Consider the following 19,701-nt stretch of genomic DNA (forward strand, 5'->3'; position numbering starts at 1 on the left):
AATGTTTCCATGATGCCTCTTCAGAGATTGTGCAGAACATCTGGGGGCAGTAAGTCCTTCTTTAATCTTAGGGAAATGCTCTGCATGTGACTTCATAGCCTTTTGAAACACACAAGACACAAATAGTTTGCGCAGTTGAAATGAGCTCACTGGCAACGCACAGCCAATCCCATACACTGCAGCTCTAAGTTGTTCTTCCAGGCCACATGGTGCAGTAAAGACCTCTATGGTGAGAAAGTAGCTGAGCAGCCAGCACTTTGAAGCAGTTTTTGCATGTGAAGTACCCTTTCCTGGCAGAAATTTCCAGACATATCTGGCCCTCCATAGGAAATGAGTAATATTTCTTCGTGGATTGCTAACGAACAGTGGAGGAACAACTTTTCTCCCCATTACACAAAAATTCCAAATGCGAGATGGCAGCTGTTTAGTGAGTACAACTAGCATAGCTCAGCCTTTCTCAACTTTGGGTCCAATGTTGGGCTGGACTAGAACCCCCATCATCCCTGATCACCTCTCTTGATAGCTACGGATGATGGGAGTTGTAGTCCAACAATATCTGAGGACCCAAGGTTGAAAAAGGCTATGCTAGGTAGTCCTTAACCTATTTCACTTCTCCATGGGATTTGACAATAGCCCTGTGCAGATGACTGTATCAAATAGGATACCCTCAATACATGAAATAAGTGCTGTAGAGGAAAGTGAGGGGGAAATGGAGCTTGTTAACTTGGGAAGGAAGCCCATCTAGAAGAATGAAAAGTCTGATCCTAAACCTCTGTTGGTTTGTGGGATATATTTGGGAGAAGGACAGTCCAAGGCATGGGTAGGCAAACTAAGGCCCAGGGGCTGCATCCGGCCCAATTGCCTTCTAAATCCAGCCTGAGGATGGTCCGGGAATCAGCATGTTTTTACATGAGTAGAATGTTTCCTTTTATTTAAAATGCATCTCTGGGTTATTTGTGGGGCATAGGAATTTGTTCATTTCCCCCTCAAAATATAGTCCACCCCCCCCACAAGCTCTGAGGGACAGTGGACAGGCCCCCTGCTGAAAAAGTTTGCTGACCCCTGGTCTAAGGAGTAAACCCTACACAAATCTAGAGCAGAGTTTCCAAGGCCATTGGATGGCATCTTGTATGTCTCCTTCTGGTAACCCCTGCAACCAAGTTGGTGCCAAACGCATTGCTCTGCTCTCCTTTGGACCACATCAGCAAGGCCAAAAGGATGGGGTGGGGGTCTTGTCATATGGGAAGCCCAGGACCTCCATACACACTGCTCAGACTTGAGCCCCAGAGAGGACATTTCAGTGATGCTAATGCAACAGTGTGACTTCACCTGCAGAGACATACTCCATTGTCTCTTGAGACAGATGAATGCCAACAACATGTAGAATATAAAGCAGGGTCTGCTGCCATCATTCAATTCCCACCTGCAAAGTAGGAGAGTCCACCACCTTCTGAGGGGGTCCGTTCCATTATCAAACAGCTCTTCTGGATCCCAACTAAACACAAGGAAGAACTTTCTGACTGTAAAAGCTGCTCAAAAGTGGAATGGACCCCCTCAGAAGGTGGTGGACTCTGCTTCATTGGAGGTTTCTAAGCAGACGTTCAATGAATGGCCATCTGTCATGTATGCTTTAGCTGAGATTCCTGCATTGATGACCCTCAGGATCCCAAACAATTCTACAGTTTGTTGTTGTTTAGTCATTTAGTCGTGTCTGACTCTTCGTGACCCCATGGACTGGAGGATGCCAGGCACTCCTGTCTTCCACTGCCTCCCCCAGCTTGGTCAAACTCATGTTGGTAGCTTCGAGAACACTGTCCAACCATCTCGTCCTCTGTCGTCCCCTTCTCCTTGTGCCCTCCATCTTTCCCAACATCAGGGTCTTTTCCAGGGAGTCTTCTCTTCTCATGAGGTGGCCAAAGTATTGGAGCCTCAGCTTCAGGATCTGTCCTTCCAGTGAGCACTCAGGGCTGATTTCCTTCAGAATGGATAGGTTTGATCTTCTTGCAGTCTACGGGACTCTCAAGAGTCTCCTCCAGCACCATAATTCAAAAGCATCAATTCTTTGGCAATCAGCCTTCTTTATGGTCCTTCTTTATGTTAAGCCCACTATGCACAGTTTACTTCAGTTATGGAGATGTAATCTACACAAGGGTGATAATTCTTAGATAATAATGACAATATGTTGTCCAAAAAAAGGGGAGAAATTTTTGTTTTCTCACCTCCCCCCATATGTTTTGGTGGAAGTCATTAGCAAGTCTTCCTTGTGGTTAATTATGTCTTGCCCACATCTCTCACACTAAGCATATGGCTAGCGGGTTTAGTGATGGCAAACTGCTCAGCAAACATATGCTTTTGATTTCAGAAGGAGATTTAGTTTCCTTTCTTCCATGTCCTATTTGCTGAGGCTCAAAGACTTAAGATAGCTTTCTAAGAATATAATTTCATTACCAGGGCAGTCTGGGTTGTGGAAACATGTCTGATCATTCCCTTACTGACGTCCCTCGGATATATTAAAATGAATATAATTCAATCACCAAGTATTTTTGTTCCATCAGGTTTTGGTTCAACCTATTAACACCGCGTTCTCCCAGCTGCTAGCAGACAGGAGCCAACTGGGTCTTCTGCTCGGACAGGTGTTTGATTTAGGTCGTACACTGGAGTCTCAAGAATAACTGAAAAACGATTCACACAGTCATCTTCGTAACTCAATTTTTTATTCCTGGATCTGTTTTCAATAGAGACTTTCCTCTCATTAACACCAAATGTCAAATTTGTTGCTCACGGTGGTAACAGATTGTAATAGATCTGTGGTGCTAAACGTTTAGGTATAGTAAATATTAGGATTTAATTAGAACTTGTATGTTATAATTGGAACACTTTATAAGACAGTCTTAGAAAGGGGTTTGAGATGTTTAATTAGTGTTTATGTGTAAAGACTGTGTGCCGGACTTTGAGAATGTAATCAAGACCCATGAGTATTGGAATGTGTGTACCTACTTCTGAGCATCAGCAATTAGCATGAGTTAATTAGCCGATGCAAATGCCCTAAGTGTGTACCAGTCCTTAATCCTACTCAGTCTAAGTGTTGATGAACTCAGGGGAACTCCTGACTGGATAAAGGAGGCTGAGTGTTTAGGAACAGCAGGATTAGGAGTTGCCGTGAACTGGATTGCTGCACTGCTGTGGGAAGAAACCCCTCTTGAAATGACCATGCTGTAAGATCTGGACTCCCTCCATACAGACTGATGGTGTAAACAGGTGAGTAAACCATATTTCTTAAAGCCACAACAGTTTCCACCATCTCAATTCTTCAAAGGACCACAGTATGAGTCTTTGCCACCACTCAGCAGAGAGACGGGCAGGTATCCGACTTTTGCAACAATATTCTTTTAACCAGTTGGACAGATGTGGCCTTTCTCCTTCACTAGGTAGCCCACACAGTATCTGGAATATTTATCTATAAAAGTTAATGAGTAGCAATTTCTTGGCTTGGAAGGTGTCTGAATGGGTTCGCACAGGTCAGTGTGTAGTAGATCCAGTCACTTCCTTGAGTACATTACACTTTGGGAATGAGGGCTTTGCACTTCTTCCCTTTGTGCAAATCATACACTGCCTTTGCCACTATTGCACACTTTCATTTTTACGCCTTTTGCAATATCCTTATCCCTTTCAGATCAAATGTGGTGTTCGCATTGCGATGACCGAGTCAGCTTGCCATAACTCAAGACAGTATGTACTTACACAGCACTTCATGATGTTTGCCTGTTCTCTTGCGCAGTCAAATTAAAAAACACCCTGTTTTTCGAAGATTCAAAGATTTCCATCCATGGTTATTGTGTACAAGTTATCACAAAAGTCCATATCAAAGCCCTTTTGGTTAATGTAGAAATGTTCAATACATCTCAGACCCTCCAAGTGTCCCTATTTTCCAAGAACAGTCCTGGATTTATAGAAGCTATCCCAGTTTCTGATTTGATCCCAGAATGTCCTGCTTTTCCTTAGGACGTCCCTATTTTCATCGGAGAAATGTTGGAGAGTATGGCATCTGCGTCTAATTCCGGAACATACATGACACCTCTTACTTTTGTCCCCCTACATCTATGCTCTGCATGGGCGTAGCTGCACCCCCTAGATCAAGTAAAACAATAGAAATACTTAACTAACTGACTGACCAATCACATCGTTTCTTTGCCCCCTAACAACGTCGTGCCCCCTCTAACAAAAATCCTGGCTACTCACATGACACTCTGTATTAGAAATCAAAATTCCTTCTCCACACCTGTTAATGGCCACAGAGTTTCCATCCACTGAGAGCATGTTTCCATTTTCATTTGTGGTGAGATTTTTGGAGATATCTAATATCGGATGTCACGTGGGAATTGGCCCCATTGTCTAGGATCCAAAAATTAGACCCTGAATTATTTCATCTTGCAGAGACACCTTTACAATGGAAAGGGCTTGGAAGTGTTAGAACCATTCTTTCTCTGCCTTTCTTGCTTCCTAGCCCATTGGCTGAAAAGTTTCTTTTAAAATGTCCTTTCTGACCACAATTAAGCTTCAGCTCCCTTTCCTAATTGGCCTTTAGGTGGCCCACATACAAATTTCCTTTCCCTTTGTCTTTCTTTGGCTGCATAATTTGATCCAGTAGAGCTTTGATCAGTACAGAGCACATGTCTATCCATTTTAAAATCTGCCAGAACTATTTTCAACTCTGGGTTTAATTTTGCACAAATGCCTGAAATAAATGGAGAATATTCTTTTGGTAAAGGTACAAATTTTTATTTTTTTGTTTATTATCAGGAAATCAGAGAAATCAGGAAAGCAGAGACATCACCTTGCCAACAAAGGTCCGTATAGTTAAAGCCATGGTTTTCCCAGTAGTGATGTATGGAAGTGAGAGCTGGACCATAAAGAAGGCTGATCGCCGAAGAATTGATGCTTTTGAATTATGGTGCTGGAGAAGACTCTTGAGAGTCCCATGGACTGCAAGAAGATCAAACGCATCCATTCTTAAGGAAATCAGCCCTGAGTGCTCACTGGAAGGACAGATCGTGAAGCTGAGGCTCCAGTACTTTGGCCACCTCATGAGAAGAGAAGACTCCCTGGAAAAGACCCTGATGTTGGGAAAGATGGAGAACACAAGGAGAAGGGGATGACAGAGGATGAGATGGTTGGATAGTGTTCTTGAAGCTACCAGCATGAGTTTGACCAAACTGCGGGAGGCAGTGGAAGACAGGAGTGCCTGGTGTGCTCTGGTCCAGGGGGTCACGAAGAGTCGGACACGACTAAACGACTAAACAACAACAATCAGGAAATCATCCAGCAGCACTAAGTCTATTCATCAAATTTAGCAAGTATTCCATGGGCTTTTATGACCATCTCCTTCTCTTAATTGAGCAGAGAACATTTCTTTGTAAAGTTGAATCTTATCTTGCATTCTCATTTTCCCTTACAGGTTCTTCAAAGCCAACAACATCACTTTTGAAATGCCTTTTCTCCTGGAATGGTAGTAGCACCAGAAACCTGTATATGTGGCTGGGATTTGCCTTTTTTATTTCCTCTCTCTAGAAGAGACCCTACAAGGTGGTATCTAACACTTAATTTGGGAATCTGCCAAAAAAAGTGACAAAATTATGATATGAAAACTATTGGACTGTGTTCAAACCATGGCTGGAAAATCGTCTTTTTGCATGGGATGGAAGTGTCTAGCAATTCTACTTGCCAAGCAAACTCTCCACACAAAAAAAAAAACAGAGACAGACTTCATCCAGAAGAATAGCTAATGGCTTAAACATTTGATGTGTTAGCAATTTTCCTCCCCATTGCTCATAAGTACATGATCTTTAAATAAAGTTTGAAAAGCCATCTTGCTGCTCACTGCAATAACAACTCTGAGCCACAGATGCCCCAAGCAAGGGTCAATTCTATAGTTTTATAATTCATTTACAGCAGGGGTCATGATCCATTTTAAGAACATGGAAGGGCAGATTTGAATTTTTGAGCAGGTGCCATGGGCGTCTCCCTCTCCGGTCACTTTTCTCCCTCCCTTTGGATCCTCCCACAGGATGGACGTTCCAGCACACACACTCACTTTTCCACAGGATCTGGTTAAAAGTTGGATCCCGCAGAATGAACCTGAACCTTGACAAGCACATAGAACAGAATGATGACGTGAGAAAAGAGTGTCACTCTTTTAAGTTCCTCCTTTAGCTCTGTGTATTTTCAAGGGAGAAAAAAGGAATTGCTCTTTTCACCTCATAAACATGGGGAAAGTCAGTGTGGGATAGCAGAAGATATGTGAGTGTCAAGGGAGCATCTCAAGGCTACCACTGTTCCCAAAGGCATGGGCGCTTTTGTTGTTGTTTAGTCATTTAGTCGTGTCCGACTCTTCGTGACCCCATGGACCAGAGCACACGAGGCACTCCTGTCTTCCACTGCCTCCCACAGTTTGGTCAAACTCATGCTGGTAGCTTCGAGAACACTGTCCAACCATCTCGTCCTCTGTCGTCCCCTTCTCCTTGTGCCCTCCATCTTTCCCAACATCAGGGTCTTTTCCAGGGAGTCTTCTCTTCTCATGAGGTGGCCAAAGGATTGAAGCCTCAGCTTCACGATCTGTCCTTCCAGTGAGCACTCAGGGCTGATTTCCTTCAGAATGGATAGGTTTGATCTTCTTGCAGTCCACAGGACTCTCAAGAGTCTCCTCCAGCACCATAATTCAAAAGCATCAATTTTTCGGCGATCAGCCTTCTTTATGGTCCAGCTCTCACTTCCATACATCACTACTGGGAAAACCATAGCTTTAACTATACGGACCTTTGTTGGCAAGGTGATGTCTCTACTTTTTAAGATGCTGTCTAGGTTGGTCATTGCTTTTCTCCCAAGAAGCAGGCGTCTTTTAATTTTGTGACTGCTGTCACCATCTGCAGTGATCATGGAGCCCAAGAAAGTAAAATCTCTCACTGCCTCCATTTCTTCCCCTTCTATTTGCCAGGAGGTGATGGGCCCAGTGGCCATGATCTTCGTTTTTTTGATGTTGAGCTTCAGACCATATTTTGTGCTCTCCTCTTTCACCCTCATTAAAAGGTTCTTTAATTCGTCCTCACTTTCTGCCATCAAGGCTGTGTCATCTGCATATCTGAGGTTGTTGATATTTCTTCCGGCAATCTTAATTCCGGCTTGGCATTCATCCAGCCCAGCCTTTCACATGATGAATTCTGCATATAAGTTAAATAAGCAGGGAGACAATATACAGCCTTGCCGTACTCCTTTCCCAATTTTGAACCAATCAGTTGTTCCATATCCAGTTCTAACTGTAGCTTCTTGTCCCACATAGAGATTTCTCAGGAGACAGATGAGGTGATCAGGCACTCCCATTTCTTTAAGAACTTGCCATAGTTTGCTGTGGTCGACACAGTCAAAGGCTTTTGCATGGGCACAAAAGAGGCTGATTAAAGCCATGCAACTGGAGGAAGCAGCAAAGAGCTCCTTGCACACTGAAGTCCACATGTTACCTCTTTTCCCCCAAGGTAACGGAAAGTAGCATAGACTAAGCCTGGCAGGACAGCTTTACTCTATGGCATTAACCCTTTCATGCATTAATTAGACTCAAGCATGCTACTTATATGAGACTTAGTCTATACTATATGGTGTTGTGGTTAATAATTGCAATATTTCAGAGATACTCTGTCTGGCATTCTGAGTCTGTTTTGAGCTATACATTGCCACAAAGCTCTACAAATCGATTCAGGGCAAGCCTTCATATCCACAGATGTCCAACATATTTTCTATCTTTATTTTTTTGTACTGTATAATTGTAGTATTATTGTATTATTTGCTGATTTTTTAAAAAGAATAGCAGTATATAAATATTTTTATAAATAAAACAACAAACAAGGCAGTTGTTTATTTATATATGATGATATATTGTAATATCCTTCATTATATACTCTTCAGTTAATGTAAGAAAGGCAAAGTCTGGCATATTTGTAATTAATTAATATACAGGAAATTGGAAGTACCAGAATATTTTATTTTTAGTACAAACACATACACAATCTGTTCAAAGCAGATTGTCATTAAAATAAGTATATGGGGATTTTCAATACTACTTAACATATTTCTGGGAGACGCTGCCATAGTTTTTTTTTGTTGTTGTTGTTTTTAGTTTGGAATGCTATCTCCATCTCACCCCACAAAATAACCCGGAACAGGAGTAATCACATATAGAGTAAGTGTTGGGTTTGGAAGTCATGAAAAGCAACCCACTGAACACAGTATCTGAATGATGTGAAAAGGAAAGGTTGATGCTTAATAATGTTGATGGGAAATTCATTTGGAAAAATACCTTTGGAAGTAAGTCTCTCTTGCTCTACTAGCAGACAAGGACATATTTCAATGAAGATAGTTGTCCTGTGAAGCACAGCAGGGTCCTCTGTTACCATGTAAATTGCCATAACAGAAGTTTGAGAAAGGTGAAACCATTTATGAGCATTTCGGTCTTTATTTAACAGCAAGCAGATATACTCATACATGCTAGTAAACAAATGAAGACCTCTGGCTTTGTTTTTAAAGAGATAGGCACCATAAATTGAATTTCAGATGTAATCAGTGTGATTTGCATCCCCTCAAACCCCTTGTAGCCAGGGAGTCCACATATATCATTTCTTCCTTCAAGCTCTATTTGCAACAGCTGGAGAATATTACCAAAGAGCTAAAACAGCTGCAGGAATAACCCTTTCAATTACTTTTCTGAGGACCAAGCAAGTCAATCACAGACTGAATGTCAGGAGTTCTTCAGTGCAGCAGAACTGAGCCTAGCTAAGAAAATGGGGTAGGTTAGACACCAGTGCACTTTTTATCTGCTACAGCTAACAAAAAAATTGTCTGACAAAAATTCTGAGTTCTTCCCCACTACTAAAACGGGATTGGTCCTACTGATTTGTAATTTTAGCTGTAATTTAAAATAAAATCTGTATAGCAATTTTCATATACACTTCTATATGTGTACATTGCTTCTGTTTGTGGAACTAAAGGTCCTGTAATAAGGACCAGTAGCTGAAGACTTCCAAATCCATCTCACCAAGGGTCATCACTTTTACCACCTGAGACAATAGAAAGCAGAGACTAGCATTTGGCCTTGTCAGCAAACTAAAGGGTAATGGAGTTTTAGATCTTGGCCCACTGACTGACCAATGGGGGAGAAGAGAGAGACAGTAAAAAAATAATAGACTATTGTGGCGATCACACAGGGTCCCCAGACGTTTGACCGTCTATTGATCCCTGTGCCACCACTGTGATTTCCTCTTCGCTGCCACCAACCCGTTTCTCTCGGGTACACACGGAGTCCAGATAGTTGTTAACATTAACAAATAATCAAATTTATTTTTATAAGCATGAACAAGTTTAAGGTTTCAGTTAATTTTTCTTGTCAGTTTCTTAATCTTAGTTTCTTTACTGACCTATACGTTCCTAACAACTTCAAACTGATTATCCCAACTATCTATCTGACTCCACCTAACAGTTCCTCTCACTCTCTCACAACACAAAACTCGACCAACCCACAGACTTATCCTCCCTCTTCCTTCTCCAACTCCCAACCTCAATTGACTTTCAAAACCTCCCACTCTAACTTTTACTCCTCCCTTGCATACCCACTGGCCAATCACATCACACTCATTTAACCCTTTCCTTATGACCCACCTAGGAGGCAAACACCACAACTATATTATGGAACTACAGGCTTGAATATGTTTTCTGTTCTATGTCGTCAAAGGAAACCGCGGCTATTGGTCTCATGTGAACCCTTGCATATGGGAATTCTGCTAGGATTCTGATAATTTAAAATTCCATTTAAAAGAAAGGATGTTAAATACATAAATATGTGGGCTTTTTATTGTCTTTTTGAAGCTTTCCTTGTTTGCATAGCTTTAATTGGCACCTGCTACAGATTTTGAAAAACCTATCTTGTTTAGAAAGGAAAGAGATGTCCGCACTCATGCTTGCAGAAAGAGGATAATGTGGCTTGAGTCAATAACAGCCCAAAAGGCTTTGTTTTAAAGGTCCATCTCAATGTTTTCCAAATCTAAAATCCAAATGTTATTGTTTTAGTCAACCAGACAATAAAGGCAGCAAAATACACTCACAAAGAATACAGTAATCCCTATAAAAACATGATTACGTGATGCCATTAAAACAAATCTTTGACATGTGTTATTATCTGAAATTGTAAGTTACTTCCACTTCCCTAAGAACAACTGAACAAATGCAGCAGTCCTGCATGTGACATAATAGTCTGTTCTGGCCAATGCAAATAAGGTTTATTTATTTTTAATTAAAGGATATTTATTTCCTTAAAAATTATTTTATTGGATTTTCTACAAGCCATATACAGTGGTACCTCGGGTTAAGTACTTTATTTGTTCCAGAGGTCCGTTCTTAACCTGAAGCACCGCTTTAGCTAATGGGGCCTCCCGCAGCCGCTGCTCCTCCAGAGCACGATTTCTGTTCTCATCCTGAAGCAAAGTTCTTAACCCGAGGTACTATTTCTGGGTTAGCGGAGTCTGTAACCTGAAGAGTATGTAACCTGAAGCGTATGTAACTCAGGGTACCACTGTACAGCTACACCCATGGTGTGTAATATAAGTAATTAATACAATACACATTCAGGATTAATAAACGCAACAATTCCTATCAAATATCAGTAAACCAGAGATCAACAAATTCCCTGCTCCTTCCCTTCACCCTTCCCTAGAGGTCACCTGTAGAAACTGCCACTGAGATCTGAGTATTAACAGCATTGAAATGATATTTCTTTGTTTTTGCGCATATGTACTAATCACAGTCTCAAAGTTTGAGAAACGCAGCTGATAATCCATTGGTTTCAATATACTCTTTCCTCATTTTTCCTTAAATGCCAGTTTTTCTGCCATGACTTCCTAAGTTAATGTCTCTCCCACCTTCCAATAAGTCAGTTCCTCTGCAGCTAGCATAAAGGGGATCCAAGGCTTTTCAAGCATAGTAGTGATGCATTTTCTTCTCCCTACATGTTCCATAGTGCTAACACTGGGGAAGGTGTCACTGCCTGGCTAATTTGCTACCTTTGAGCAATTCCACCAAGAATAATAACTTCTATTTCCCATAATGGGAACCAGCCTTAAGGGAGCTATATGCCAGTGCTAAATCTACTTCAGTGAGCTTTCCCTCACTATTGCAAAAATAGATTTAATTGGCTGCTTGTCCCATATTTTGTTCCAATGCTCATCGCTATTTGCACCCCAAGATCACTTTAGATGTTACTGATGTATCTATTAATGTAAATATGACACTATTCTTTTCAGTGTGTTTATATTCACCTATTAAAGTGTTCAAAGTGTATCATATTCCTTGTAACATTTCCCTTATTAGCTGGATTAGTACTAAGATAAAGCATGTGGTATAAATATCCAATTAATGGGCATGTCCTATAATTTGTCTTTTATCCAGCATTAACAGTTGCCTGTACAGCGGTACCTCAGGTTACAGACGCTTTGTATTCATAAAAATCTAAGATGAAAAAGACTCCTTTCCTTCCAAGCTTTATAATGCACCAATTTCACATTACGACAAAACTACAAATGTAGCAGTAATGGGACTAGAGGTAAGGTTTCTTTCCTAAGTTTGTATCTCCACAGTTTCCAAACCAATAATGTGGCCTGTGTAAAAGGGTTTGAAATCCTGTCAAAATTCCCTGTAAGAATGAAACATTTGGTTTTGTTGTAGCTACTTCCAAAGAAAGCCAAGGTCTATTATCTGTCTCATAAAGATATGCTGTTACATTATGAAGATGAAAGGACTTGTAATATTGGAGTAAATCAGGCTCACTCTGTTCTTCTTGTTGTATTTCACCACCCCCCCCCCAACAAACCCCTATTCGGTCTGAGTCTTGTTTTCAGATGGATGGATTTCATTAAAATACCCTGCCACTAAGCCCATGTCTTGGTGGGGACAACATGTAAAACATGAAAGTAAAAGCTTAACTTGGGAAGCAGAATCATTTTGATTGCATTAATCTGACCTAATATGGCGAGTTTAGTTCCTTTTCAAGGTTTAAACTCTCTCTACTGGTTATAAGTTTAGTTGCTGCCATTTTAAGTTTTGGGGCTACTCTGCCATATTCCCCAATTTCTACCATCGCTACAGGAATTGCTATGATTGGGCAATTAGATCTGGAGTCATAAGTTCTTTATCATCAGCAAATTGGCTGATTTTACTCTCCTGGTCATATCTTGACTCCAGTTGTTGCATTGTTTTTGTGGATAGCTTCTGCCAATGGTTCCAAGCAAAGTGCAAAAAGAAGAGGGGGCAGAGAACACCCCTGTTTTGACCCTCTGTTCATTTTAAACTGTCTAGAGTGGACTCTGATCGCAGCTGTGGAAGGCTTGTAAAGAACTTTTATGGCTGCTAAGAATCATTGCCTAAAGTTCATGACTTCTAGAACATGTAGCGAAAAGTGCCAATTCAGGTAACTGAAGGCCTTGTGAGCATCCAGGGACACCACACCCAGAGGTCTCTGATTTATCTTGCTAAAACGAATGGGATTCAATCTTATTCTGATGGAGTCAGTGATCTGCCTCTGTGTAATGAAGCCCACCTAATGGTAGCTAATTATTCTTTCAATATGAGAGGCAAGGCCTGCAGTAAAAAATGTTGGCATCCAGGTTTAACAAGGCTGGTGGGAATCTTTTTTCTTCTTCTGGCATCTTGCTAGGCTTTAAAACTGCTGTGATCTTTGCCTCCAACCAATTCTTTGCCTCTAACCAAATGCCTGGCGGAGCTTCTCCATCAAAAATGCTTTTAAACAGAGCGCAGAGGTGGAGACAGTAACAACTCTTTCAAAGTCCTGTAAAACTCCACCACAAGCTCATGAAGTCCTGGGGATTTGCTATATTTTAACATGACCTTTTCCTCCTCGATTGGGGTATTAACAAAATGATTGTGAGGCTCTCACAATTCTTTCAGAAGCATAGAAACTGAATTTGCAGACCCTCCAAGTGTCCCCATTTCCCAGGGACAGTCCCGGATTTACAGAAGCCGTCCCGGTTTCTGATTTGATCTCGGAATGTCCCACTTTTCCTTAAAGGTAATGGGACCCCTGACCATTCGGTCCAGTCGTGACCGACTCTGGGGTTGCGGCGCTCATCTCGCTTTATTGGCCGAGGGAGCCGGCGTACAGCTTCCTGGTCATGTGGCCAGCATGACTAAGCCGCTTCTGGCGAACCAGAGCAGCGCACAGAAACGCCGTTTACCTTCCCGCCTGAGTGGTACCTATTTATCTACTTGCACTCTGACGTGCTTTCGAAATGCTAGGTTGGCAGGAGCTGGGACCAAGCAACGGGAGCTCACCCTGTTGCGGGGATTCGAACCGCCGACCTTCTGATTGGCAAGTCCTAGACTCTGTGGTTTAACCCATAGCACCACCTGTGTCCCTTCACTTTTCCTTAGGATGCCCCTATTTTCATCAAAGAAATGTTGGAGGGTTCGGAGTTATGCGAATCCTGAGTCAAGGGGATAAGTAACCTTTAGAAGATATGTGAAGGCAGCCTTGTATAGGGAAGTTTTTAAACGTTTAATGTTTTATTGTGTTTTATATATGTTGGAAGCCACCCAGAGTGGCTGGGACAACCCAGCCAAATGGGTGGGATATTATTATTATTATATAGGACACCCCTATTTTCACAGGAGAAATGTTGGAGGGTATAACTTTTTATATTCTTCATGGCAGCCATGTAGACTTTTCTAATGGACATCATACGTAACTGAACAAATGTGGAGGTAGCGCTATTGACCAGATAATAGCCTCATCATTATTTCTGCTAGCTAATGCTTTTGAAGTGTTAGAAAGAACTGAAAATTATCATTTTCCAATATGACCCCATGTCCACTAATTGAATATGCATTACTAAATGAAATGGTAAACTTGACTGGAGAATTGCTGGGTGTGAATAGATTGAAATGGACTTTCATACTGAGTAGTGACATTCAAGAGAAACCATGTGGCATTTTTTCTGACTAAGTTGTGCCAATTGTTTTTGGATAAATATCCGAACCATGTAAATGTTTTCCAGCAAATTCTTTCAGAGCTCAGGCCCTGCTCCATTTTGCCCACAAATAGTCAAAATGCCAATGCTGGTTTCATGCTGAATGCAAAGTGACTAAGAAATATCTGGTTAGGAAAGTAATCACGTTTAGAAACCAACTAAGGAATCTGCAGAAAAAGTAATTAAAATTAAGATGGAATATAAAAGATTGCTTAAGATGAATACATTAAAACCCAGTGGCACGATTCAGTTCTTGTAGTAATATAACAGAAGGAAGACAAATTCTGGGAACTCCTTTAAAAGAAGTGAGATCAGTGCTGGAAGCTTCAATTCCTGCCTCTAGATTATTTCTCTAATATATTTGGTGGCTAATCTAGGCACCAATCTAGGCATGAGTTGGGAGGGTGTCAGGATTTCTCAAATTTACCAGAAGAGCATCCAGTCTCTTGGCAATAAAATAAAAGACTCTTATCTCTTGCCTGAAATCCCATAAGCTCCCAAGGAAGACCTGTTTCCTCCAGAGCTTTACAAAGAATATTCACCATGGTGGATGCCAATTCTGGCTGGCTTGTTTACCACAATAAACAGTGTAAGACACGCTGCCTCAGTGGAAAATGAGTATCATCCTTCTGATTTATGAGAAAGAGGATAGGAATGCCTCACAAAACTACCAGCCAATTAGTCTGCTAGATAGTTCTTTGAAGCTATATGCCCGGTATTCTCTTTATTAGACTGGATGCAAACTAATGACATTATTCATGAAGAACGAGCAGGATTTAGAAGAGAATATGGCACTATTGACGAACATTTTACTTTGAATCATAAGATACTATAGTAAGAACACTAAGAATAACCTTTTTGTAGCCTTTATTGATCTCTCCATGGCTTTTGACCATATGAATCAACATAGATTGTGGGCGAAACTACAAAACTCCAGCATTGGCCACAGACTTTTGGTAATACAAAAATTATACAGTAATATAGAAATGAGGGTTAGAGTTGGTTTATAAGGTGGTATGGGAGAAGCCTTTGAAACACTGTGAGAAGTAAAACAAGGATGCTTATTAGCTACCACAGTTACCTTTATTAAACTCTCATTCATCACTAATCAGGAACAGAAATATTATCTTGTTGTACGCAGATGATTTGGTACTTATATCTCTTCCCCGCTTGGGGCTTAAAAATATTTTTGATCCATTTAGTGTATCTGCAAACCGGAAAGTCTATCTATAATTCCAAAACTATGATTGTGAGTTTTGTCAGACACAGCCCAATGTATAAATGGAGTTAAGATCAGCAAATTATAGAACAAACTTGTTCATTTATGTATTTGGAGAGATTTCTGAAACCCTTGTTGACATATGGCAGCAGGACCGCCCTGGCAGAAATCGTTCAACTTCTCTTGAGTGACACTAATGGTTTTGTGACACATAACGCTGGCTCTTTCGGCTGTACAACAGCTGAAGCAGCCATAAAACAGACTAGAGAGTTGGATTATACTGCTACAAATGGTTTCGGAGATTTGGAGGTTTAATCTGAACTTGAGTTAACTGATGGTTCTGATTTTTTCCTCTTCCTTATATCATTTGATGTTTGCTACTATTTGGGACACGGCTGGCACTGTGGTCTAAACCACAGAACCTAGGGCCTGCTGATCAGAAGGTTTTTGGTTCGAATCCCCGCGATGGGGTGAGCTCCCTTGCTCGGTCCCAGCTCCTGCCCACCTCGCAGTCTGAAAGCACGTCAAAGTTCAAGTAGATAAATAGGTACCACTCCGGCGGGAAGGAAAACGGTGTTTCCGTGCGCTGCTTTGGTTCGCCAGAAGCAGCTTAGTCACACTGGCCACATGACTCGGAAGCTGTCTGCAGACAAACACCGGCTCCCTTGGCCTATAGAGAGAGATGAGCGCGCAACTCCAGAGTTGTCTGTGACTGGACCTAACGGTCAGGGGTACCTTTACCTTTACTATTAAGTTTGTATTTTGGTATATAGTAATTATCATGGCCATTGGCTAGCAATTGAATGACAAGCCCTGGGCTAAGCCACCATATTAAACAGATGATGTCAACCCCCCTCCCCAATTTTGTTAATGCTCTATAACCCAGCTTCCTTCTGAATTCTCACTTCAGTAATATATCTTATGCTCCTTTGTAACTCTTGGGTATTTCACTTCATCTATCCATGTCAAACCGCTGATAAGTTGCCTACAACATTTTTATAGTCTTGACTTTTTATTGCTGTTTCTGCTTTTTAATAACTACCTGCTACAGGTATCTTTCCACAATGTGTCAGGCACACTTTGTTTAGTAGCAGCCCTTTAGATTTGTGCAGAGTAATTCCTGAAGCCACTTGACAATTCATTCACTGTTTTGGGAAGGAGAGATGCTGGTAATGATAACTTTCCTGGCTGTAGGAAGATGTGTCTGATTATATTGGCAATAGACTAATCGTGGCAATTTTTGTTGCTGAAAAATCATTCTCAGCAAAAATATGGCTCTCTTCTCTTTGCAAGAAAGTGTTATGGGCATTTTATGCTGCAAACGCATAAAATTGTCAAAGTGAGGCCTGAAAATATTCCATCTGTGGAGAAAAAAAGCATGCATAACGGAGACTTTTTCCATGTAGAAAGAGCAATCATACCTGTTTTCCACATAAATAACGACAGCAGCAGTTCAAGCCACTTTTCTCTTGGGGCAACTAAACAGCCATAAAAGTGTCATGTGTGCAAAAGGATGCCATAAATACTTACTATGCTTACACAGAGAAGAATCTCGTAGGTAAACTGGTCCCAAGTTTTTAAGGGAGAGATGAACTTATCCCCTCTCATTTCTCTGGACAAAACTGTTTGTTTGTTTGTTTGTTTGTTTGTTTGTCCAAATGGCCCCCCAATGCATTAAATGATTAAAGACCTCCCAGTGTTTGAGACTACCTTTTCTGTTTCGCCATAAACCCTCTGTTAGCCTTAAAGGTGCCATGAGACTATTTTTTCATGTGTTTGCTACAATAGAGTAATACAGCTACCCATCCAGACTTCCTCTAATGCTATTCATAGCCATTCACACATCTGAAATAGTGAAGAGCCCAATCAGTCCTTCCCACCAAAACCATGAGTCATACCAAATTGTTCTGCTTACTTTCAGAACATTGCTCACTGAGAAAATTCTTTTAATTAGCATCAAGCAATCTTTTCAAGGAAGAATTTTGTTGGATATATAAATAAAAATACTTGGCTAGAAAACCAAACTTAATGCACAAAAAATGGAAAATAGGGAATAAAACATTTTAAAAAATCTATTCCTATTGGAAAAATTGTATGGAACTATTAGCTTAATTTGGGAGAGAAGATCTACATAGGCTTCTCTCCAACATGTTGTTTTTCAGTGCCAGTAAGCTATTTTTGTTTTTTCAAAGAAAATGAAAATCTTTACAACTTCATTCAGCTGTTCTTATAAACAGACCCTCAGGATGGGGAATTCTGAGAGAGATTGCGGTTGTTGAGCTTTTTTCTTTATTTCTGGTTCTGGTTCTCTACTTCTGACTGCAGGATTCCAGGTACAGTGGTACCTCGCAAGACGAATGCCTCGCAAGACAAAAAACTCGCTAGACGAAAGGGTTTTTTGTTTTTTGAGCTGCTTCGCAAGACGATTTTCCCTATGGGCTTGCTTCGCAAGACGGAAATGTCTTGCAAGTTTGTTTCCTTTTTCTTAACACTGTTAATACAGTTAATAATAATAATAATATTTTTTTATTTATACCCCACCCTCCCCAGCCAAGGCTGGGCTCAGAGCGCCTTACAAGCAATAATAAAAACCAGAAGAATGATTACAACTTAAAAGTCAAGTCAACTTGACTTCGAGGAGCAACTCATAGAACGCGGTGTGGTAGCCTTTTTTGAGGTTTTTAAAGACTTTGGTGATTTTTGAAGCTTTTCCAAAACTTTCCCAACACGGTGCTTCGCAAGACGAAAAAAATCGCAAGACGACAAAACTCGCGGAACGAATTAATTTCGTCTTGCGAGGCACTACTGTATGTCCAGGAAATTCCAGACGTATGGCAACCTTAATTGCTGTTAGTGGCACCAGTTAAGCCCTGCTCCCAAATGCCTTTTGAGGAAAACTGCTTCAAGACGGAATATTCAGAACAGGTCTGCCAACCTCATACCCTCCGACATTTCTTTGATGAAAATAGGGGCATCCTAAGGAAAAGTGGGACATTCCGGGATCAAATCAGAAACCAGGATGGCCTTTGTAAATCCGGGACTGTCCCTGGGAAGTAGGGACACTTGGAGGGTCTGCAAGCTTTGGAACTCTGCAATAATGGGAGAAATTAACACGCCACCTTAAGGCACTAAGAAGCCCAAAGGACGACATACTCATTTTCAACAATCTGGATTGATTTTATTTCTTTTGTTAACCAGGAAGATTGTGAGATACGTAGAATAGGATTATAAATGTTGAGTGACAAAGAGGGGGGAAAGGAAGATGGTGAGATACAACAGACCCAGGAATACATAGTTATGAGACTCATAAAAAGGTTCATTCAAAGTTATAACAGCAGTTTTACTGCATTTTAAAACCATTTTAATTCCATTGCCTACCCTAGGCTACAGAATGTAATCAACCGGTAGTTGTAAATGCATTATTAAATAGATGCACAGAGTGTCAGTAACTATTAAAAATGCATCTATGAAACACAAACAAATATAAACGAACTGGCACAGAAATACTAAGCCTGCAATTGTGTGAACTGCATCCTCTTCCAGACAGAAAATAGACCCATGAATTTTTAAAGGGCTGACAGCGTTTCCATGCTCTCTAGCATTTTATTTGCTGAGGAACAGATGTGGAAAGACATTACTCACATATGTCCGTCCAGGAATCATGCACAAGCTCCAGATGTATTCCATCTCCACCCTCATGTCTTTTTGATGTCCAACACTGGGTATCAACAACATTGCTAGTACTAGTCATTTGGCTTTATTTAGAAGCTGGTCAAAGGCTGAACTGGATGTTATACAAGAGATGGCGTTTCCACCACTACATGTTTCATTCTTCTCTCTTCTTGGTTGTGCATATATCTAAATTGCATGAAAATTCATTTTTTTCAGTTTGGAGTTTTGGGAATGAAATTTGTCATCTGTTTATTTCAAGAGACATTTGCACTCTGATGTTTTTATCTATGTTTTACAGTTAGCTATGTTTTACATCGGGTAAACGTGTTGTGAACTTCGTACAAGGAAATCCCGTTGGCAAAAAACGGGACTCCACAACACCATTTGGTGTCACAGTGTTATAACGCATATAAAGCGCTTTATCTTTACAAATGTAGCTGAGTCCAAGGACATGACTTATGTTATAGTGAACATGGAAAACCCTCAATACAGCATGCTAAGCAGGAATATTTTTTGTTAGTTAATTGAATTTTATTGTGTTTTGAGAAGGCTATGCCTTGGAAACTGAAATTTCTTTCTTTCTTTCTTTCTTTCTTTCTTTCTTTCTTTCTTTCTTTCTTTCTTAGCCACCATTCTGCCCAAAGGCTATCAGGGCAGCCAACACATCAATAAAAATATAATTAAAAACATACAACAGGCCCACAAATGTTGCCCTAATTTGTTTATTAAGTTTGA

The 19,701-nt window shown here is 40.8% G+C and overlaps 2 long non-coding RNA genes across 3 annotated transcripts in view; both read right to left on the bottom strand.

Moving 5' to 3' along the window:
• LOC144325961 (uncharacterized) overlaps positions 1-18,078 on the bottom strand; it is an 81,135-nt gene extending 63,057 nt beyond the window's left edge. The window contains exon 1 of the long non-coding RNA XR_013391134.1: positions 17,632-18,078. This is a non-coding gene — a long non-coding RNA (uncharacterized LOC144325961). The remainder of the gene's footprint in view (positions 1-17,631) is intronic.
• Positions 18,079-18,450: 372 nt separating this feature from the next.
• Positions 18,451-19,701, bottom strand: part of LOC114587966 (uncharacterized) — a 53,617-nt gene continuing 52,366 nt past the window's right edge. For both annotated transcript variants that reach the window (XR_013391133.1, XR_013391132.1), the window contains one exon: positions 18,451-19,152. This is a non-coding gene — a long non-coding RNA (uncharacterized LOC114587966). The remainder of the gene's footprint in view (positions 19,153-19,701) is intronic.

This window comes from Podarcis muralis, chromosome 17 (genome assembly GCF_964188315.1).
Source record: "Podarcis muralis chromosome 17, rPodMur119.hap1.1, whole genome shotgun sequence".
Taxonomy (NCBI): Eukaryota; Metazoa; Chordata; class Lepidosauria; order Squamata; family Lacertidae; genus Podarcis; species Podarcis muralis.